The sequence below is a fragment of the Condylura cristata genome, unplaced genomic scaffold (genome assembly GCF_000260355.1).
Source record: "Condylura cristata isolate star-nosed mole 26May11 unplaced genomic scaffold, ConCri1.0 scaffold00013, whole genome shotgun sequence".
NCBI classification, from domain to species: domain Eukaryota; kingdom Metazoa; phylum Chordata; class Mammalia; order Eulipotyphla; family Talpidae; genus Condylura; species Condylura cristata.
Genome location: NW_004567114.1, coordinates 384,023 through 390,083, shown reverse-complemented (window position 1 = coordinate 390,083; position 6,061 = coordinate 384,023).

Sequence of the window (6,061 nt, the reverse complement as noted above, 5' to 3'; positions counted from 1 at the left end):
CGGTGGGCCGCGGCAGGTGGCCGGTCCTGGGGGCCGCGCCCGGAGCGCAGTGGGCGGCAGAGTGTTTTCCACAGAGCCTGCCGCAGAGATAATAACACCTCTTAAAACGTGGTAATTAAAACCCTCTCTGCACAGGCAGTAAATTCACCAGCAGCTTCCTTGTAAAAGTGACCTTGGCGGCTGACGCCGGCCTCTGCCGGCGCCCACTCCCGCTTGCGGCGCAGCGCTCCCGGCTCCCCCTAGCCACTGCCCTCTGGGGTTCCCGCGGACTGTCTGCAGCTCCCTGCCCAGCACCCGGTGTCCCCCTCCGGCGAGGGCGAGGCCGCTGCACCCTGCGGTGGGTGGAGCTAGTCCGTGCTGGTGGGAGCAGGGACCCACCCTCCTGGGCACGGCCTCCTCGCCAGGGGCAGGCAGCACAGTGGACGACAGCCGTCCACTCCTGGGGACTGGGTCCTCACCCCCAAGTGGCAGGCTCTGGGGCCCTGCGTCTGAGGTGGACGCTGAGGCTTGGCGAGCCCTCGGCCGTGGGGTTCCACCCGGCAGGTAGAAGAGGGGCAGCGGGGTTGGCCCGCCCAGCGCCCAGGCAAGGTGAGCCCCCCCTGCTGCTGACCCTCCTCGTGGGGCTTTGTGGGGCTCACGACCCCTCCCCGGGGCTCCCCTGGGCCTGCCCACCGCCCAGCACCCCCCAAAACGCCAAGCGCCGCCGCCTCTGGCGCAGGTGGGGGGGCAGGAGGCGGGCGCTGCGCTAAGGTCACGCCCCCTCGGAGCCTCCCCTCTGCCCGCGCCGCCGCAGCCTTCTTCAGCCCTTAAAAACCTTTGTTTTGGGTCCTCGCTGGGGCGCAGCAGGTTAAAGCTGGCATTGGCACCAGTTCGATCCCGCCAGGGGTGACCCCCAGGGAGCGGCAGACCCCCGGGCCCTCCCCTCAGCAGTTTGTTCCCTCCATCTGCCTGTCCTGATCCCCTCTCTGTCTCTGGGGCATCCTCTCACCAGCCCCCCCCCACACCTCTGGCCTGTACCCCAATTCTGTGTGCATAAATAAATCTTTAAAAAAAAAAAACCAAACCATTGTTTTGATGACTTTACACCCCGAACTCTCTCCTACAATGGACATTCAGTGACTCTAGTGGGTGCACAGCAGCCCCCCAGGAGGGTGCTCTCGGCCCCCGCCAGGACCCCGACCCAGGTGTCTGTGGCCTCGCCCAGTCTGGGTACTCTGGGTCCCGTGGGGTCATGGCCATGGGCCAGGCCCACCCACGAGGGGCAGGGGCCCCCAGGTTCACCGAGCGGTGCTGTTTGGGTGTGGATGGACGTGTGGGCATGACACCTGTGGGCGTGTGCTGGCCTCTCTCCTGGTGGCCTCCCTGTCCCCCTCCCCGGCCTCCGGCTGGAGCCCCAGGCGCCTTCCTGCCTGGCGAGTCCCCTTGCTGGGGGCAGGTGGGGCGCAGGCCGCCGTGGGGAAGCTGCGCGGTGTCTTTGTTCTTCGGTCTCGGAACACGCACGGGCTTTTAAGTGGATTAAGGAAGCACTGGAGTTTAATGTATTACAGGAATATAATTGTATTTTTATTGCTCATTACATTTCGAGTTAATTACATAGCAACCAGGTTTCGCTTTATGATACCGCAGTTAAATCAGCGGCTGCTCCTGGCGCTTCAGCCCACGTGGCAGCCTCCTCCCACCCGCGGGTGGGCGCCACAGGCCTGGACGGCGGGAGGGGTGGCGGGGCCAGGAGCCCCCCGGAGGCGCCTGGGGAAGCCTCTGCCACGGCTTCCCCAGCCCGAAGCAGGCGGGCATCCCCCAGGAGATCTGGGGGCGGGGTCAAGGTCTCCCCCAGGGCTGCTGCAGACAGGTGAGGCCCAGCGCCAAGAGACAGCCTGCCCTGGATGCCCATGCCAGAGCCCATGCCAGGGCAGCAGGTGAAAGTACTTCTAGTCTCCTCGTGGCAGCTTCCTGTCTCCAGGAGGCTCCCCTGGGGTTGTCCTGGGGCCTCTCTGCAGCTCAAGCCCCGCCTGCACCTCTGAGTCCTGCCCCTGGGGCTCCCCGCCCTCCAGCATCCTCCAGAGTCCTCCCGAACCCCCATGGCCCCTCAATCCCCTAACCCCATCCCCCCTTCACCCCTCACCCCACAACACCACCCCACACTCCCCTCCTCCCCCCAGGGCCCCAGCCCCTGGGCCCCACCCTCAATCCCTGGCCCCTCCCCATACCTGCCCCAGCCCCTGTCCTCCACCCCCCCCCCACCCCCTCGGCCCCCCCCAAACACCCCCGCCCCCTTGCCCCCAGGGCTGGAGCTGGCTCCAGGTTGCCAGTTTGTCCCACCAGCCCAGGCCACCGGGGTCAGCTCGGATTCCAGGGACAGAGAAACATTGGGGGGCCTTGCAGGGTCCTGAGTGCACCCCGAAGCGTGGGCCCCTGGGCACGGTGCCCGACCCTGCGAGCAGTGACCTCCCAGCGTGGACACCAGCTGGCGGTGGCCGAGCCTGGCCGACGGGCCGCACCGAGCGCCCCACACCCTGCACCAGGAGTCCCGGGGCGCTCTCAAGCCGTGGGTGACCCAGACGCTCCTGGGGGGAGCAGGAAAGGCAGCAGGAAGGTCCAGCCCAGCAGGCGATGCCGCGTGGGGCCGGTTGGGGCCACGCAGGCGGCCGCGCGAGTCCACCAGGGAGCCAGCTTGCGTCCAGGCGGGCTCCGAACCTTCGCCCGAGGCTTCAGGGCACAGGCGTGACCCTTGGGCGGCCGTCTTGGCGCAAAGCCCCTGTCGCCTGCGGAGGAGGCGGGGAGTCCTCACGCCCAGCGTCTGGGGCGTCCCCGCCTCTGCAAGCGGCCCCGGCGCCCTGGGGACCCCTGGCCGGCTCCCTCCCAGCCGGCCCGCTGGCTGCCACAGTCGGGGCGCCCTGACACCCCGTCTCCCCAGTGGTCCGCGCGGCGGCCGCCGGCAATTGGGCCATTCGCCGGTGAATTATCTGCGGCTGGAAACAGACGCTGCTTTTAACTGGGCATTATAAGGTCAGGACTCAGACGTCGGGGGAGAAGCATTTATTGAAAAGCGATGGGAAAATGAAATTTAAAATTCAAAGGCGCCGACCGCAGCCGGTGGCGAGGCGTGCTCCGAGGCGGCCCGAGCCGGGCAGGAGATTTATTTGCATCTTTATTTTGCTGACTCCAGAGAGCGCTGCGTGAGGTGACTCGAATATCAATCTGGTGGGAAAAAAACCCCAGAACGCAGCTGCCGCCGCGCCCGACCCGGGCACCGCGGGACGGCCCCCAGAACCTGCCGCCTGCACAGGCAGGGCCGGCCCGGCTCGCTCTGCCAGCGCCAGCCAGCCTCGGCCTGGGCCCAGCTTCCGGGCAGCCCCCCAGGGACCCGTCTGTCCCTGCCCAGCGCGCACCACCCAGCCTGGGCCTTCCCAGTGGCCCTGACTGTCCTGGCAGGTACTGTGCGCACCTAGGGGTTGCCCTGTCCAGGTCCCCACCCTGCGCCGGGGTTCCTCCAGGGCTGCTCTTTGGGGGCATATTCGAGGGCAGCAGGCCACTTCCCAGGCCAGGAGCAAGCCTGGAAGGCACAGCTCAGCAGCACACCCAAGCCCCGAGCCTGCCGTGCCCTGGACGCCCCGAGATGCCCAGGCCCCCAGGCCTCCCTGCTCCCCAGCCCGCCCCTCCCCCCAGACTTGTCTGGTTGGGGACCTTCCATTCCAGAGGCTGGCCAGAGATGCACCAGGCATGTGCACTGGCGTCCTGACCTGGCCTGAGGTGTCCATTGTCCCTAGCTGACCATGGACTTCGGAAATGTGGACGACAGGGTCTCCTTGGACAGGAGCAGCCCTGGGCCCGCGGTGTGCAGCCACGAGGCCACAGCCTGCTGTGGGACTCGGTTTCGCCTCGGGGGAGGGACTTATGTCCTCTTCACCCATTTCTGTGAAGGCCAAATACCCAGTGGACGCAGGGTCCCTGCTGAAGGGTGGGGCAAGAAGTAGCTCTGAGTTCTACTTTTATTTATTTTTTTAGATTTATAAAGATTTATTTATTTGTGCATACAGAACTGGGGTACAGGCCAAAGGCGCAGGGGCGGTGAGAGGCTTCACCAGAGACAGAGTGGGCAGCAGGACAGGCCGACTGACCAAGTACACTGCTGAGGGGGGCAGCGGGCGGGTCAGGAGAGGTCTGCTGCGCCCTGTGGGTCAGCTCCGGGCGGGGACCGAACTCAGGCCGAAGTGGCTTTAGCCTCTCAGTGCTGCGCTCTAACCTGCGGCGCCCAGGGAGGGCCTCTGCTTTTATTTTTGAAAGGATTTCTTACATTCCACTCATGTCCCACGTTAAGATTGCACTTTGAGGGTTAGAAAAACCCGAATAAACGTGACTGCAGCGTGAGCCCGTCCCTGCACGCGGCATCTGAAGGCTCCGTCCAGATCGCGGTGGTGAGGGCTGAGCGGGTCCGAGCGGCTCTGCTCCCCGAGTCACAGCTCGCGCAGTCGGCTGCAGGTGCTCCGGCCGTCACGCCAACGCAAGCAGCGGGGAGCAGGGAGAGACAGCAGGGCACCCCCTTCTCCCAAGTAAGGCGGGGTGTTCTGTTTCTGCTGGGCCCGTGCCCAGGTGAGCCCTGGGCTCCCACGATGCCAGAGCAGCGGGCTCAGGTTCGGGGGGCGGCTAGGAAGCCGTGCGCACCCCAGCGAGCCCGAGGGAAAGTACGTTTAAGACCTGGCGTGAAAAGGATTCGGCCAGCTGAGAACAGAGCGTGTGGGCGACGGCCCTGACTTTAGGGGGAGGGAAAGGCCCAGGAACCCAGGTGCCGATGACCTGCGGGCAGAGACTGCCAGCACTGGCAGCGTGAAGCAGAGGAGTCCATGTCTACTTTGGGGAGAACAGTTCTGCCCCAAGGGCTATCGTTATCACTGATCATTATGCAGCTTCATCTTTGCTGATTTTTGTACAAAGAAAGTAAGTTTAATTTTCTAACGTTTAGCTTCCTCACGTAAGCACCTGCATGAGTAGGTAGAAGGTATTTGTGTAGCTGAATCGCAGCGGTGTAACTCGGGCAGTCGCCCTCAGGCAGACCCCACTCCTGGGAGCTCTGACAGCCCCTTCTTGCCCTTGCGCGGCTGCCTCCCCCCCCCATCTAGCTGGAATCCGTATTGATCCTTTCCTTGGCTTCTCCGTCGCGGCTGCCGTTTGTGTCACGGTCCTAGAGGGCAGACCCAAGGCTGAGCTGCTTGCCAGCCCTCGTGCGGCCGGAAACTCGCTTTCCGTGTGATGCGTGTCCTGAACATGGCACGTGTGAGAACAGCCTTCCCCGCGCCCGGGCGCACTCGTTGGTCTTCACCGCTGCCTGGCCAGTACATCACTGCGTGTCCATCCGCTCATGGACACTCGCGTTGTTTCCAGACTGGCTGCCACCACGTGCTGCGGTCCGTCCTGGCCCAGAGCTGCACCGCTCCGGGGAGAGCCGGGGGTGCTGCCTGTCTGAGCGAGGGCTCCCCATGGCCTGGAGGAGCCAGCCAGGGGCTGAAACAGGCCGGACTCACCCACCTGAGCCTGGCAGCGGGGGCAGCTTTGCCCCTCTGCACCACCAGGCCGTATTTTAGCAAAAACATGAAGAAAGATGGGGACCACTTCTCTAGAGGTGTCACCCCGGGAGAGCGCTGCGGCAGTGAGTCTGCCAGAGGTGAGAAAGTATTTCCACATCACATGTAGAGAGCACCTGCTGTCCACACCCTTTCCAGCCCCAGGTCCACCTGCCTTTTAATCTGTACACATTTAGTTGTTCAGTCGTTGCTTTGTATTAAATTAGCTAGTACATACAAATTAAATACTTCCATTAATTGTTATTATTGCATAAATATGTTTTTTTTTAAAGAGGAGCAACTTAGCCATACAAAAATGTTTGTAAGAGGTATGATAGTCCATCAACCGTCCCTCCCTGAATCTCTCTAGAATCAACATTAAACTTTTTTATTTATTTATTTTAAGATTTGTTTATTTGTGCACACAGAGCTGGGGCACAGGCCAGAGGCTCAGGGGCGGTGAGAGACTTCACCAGAGATAGAGTGGGGAGCAGAACAGGCAG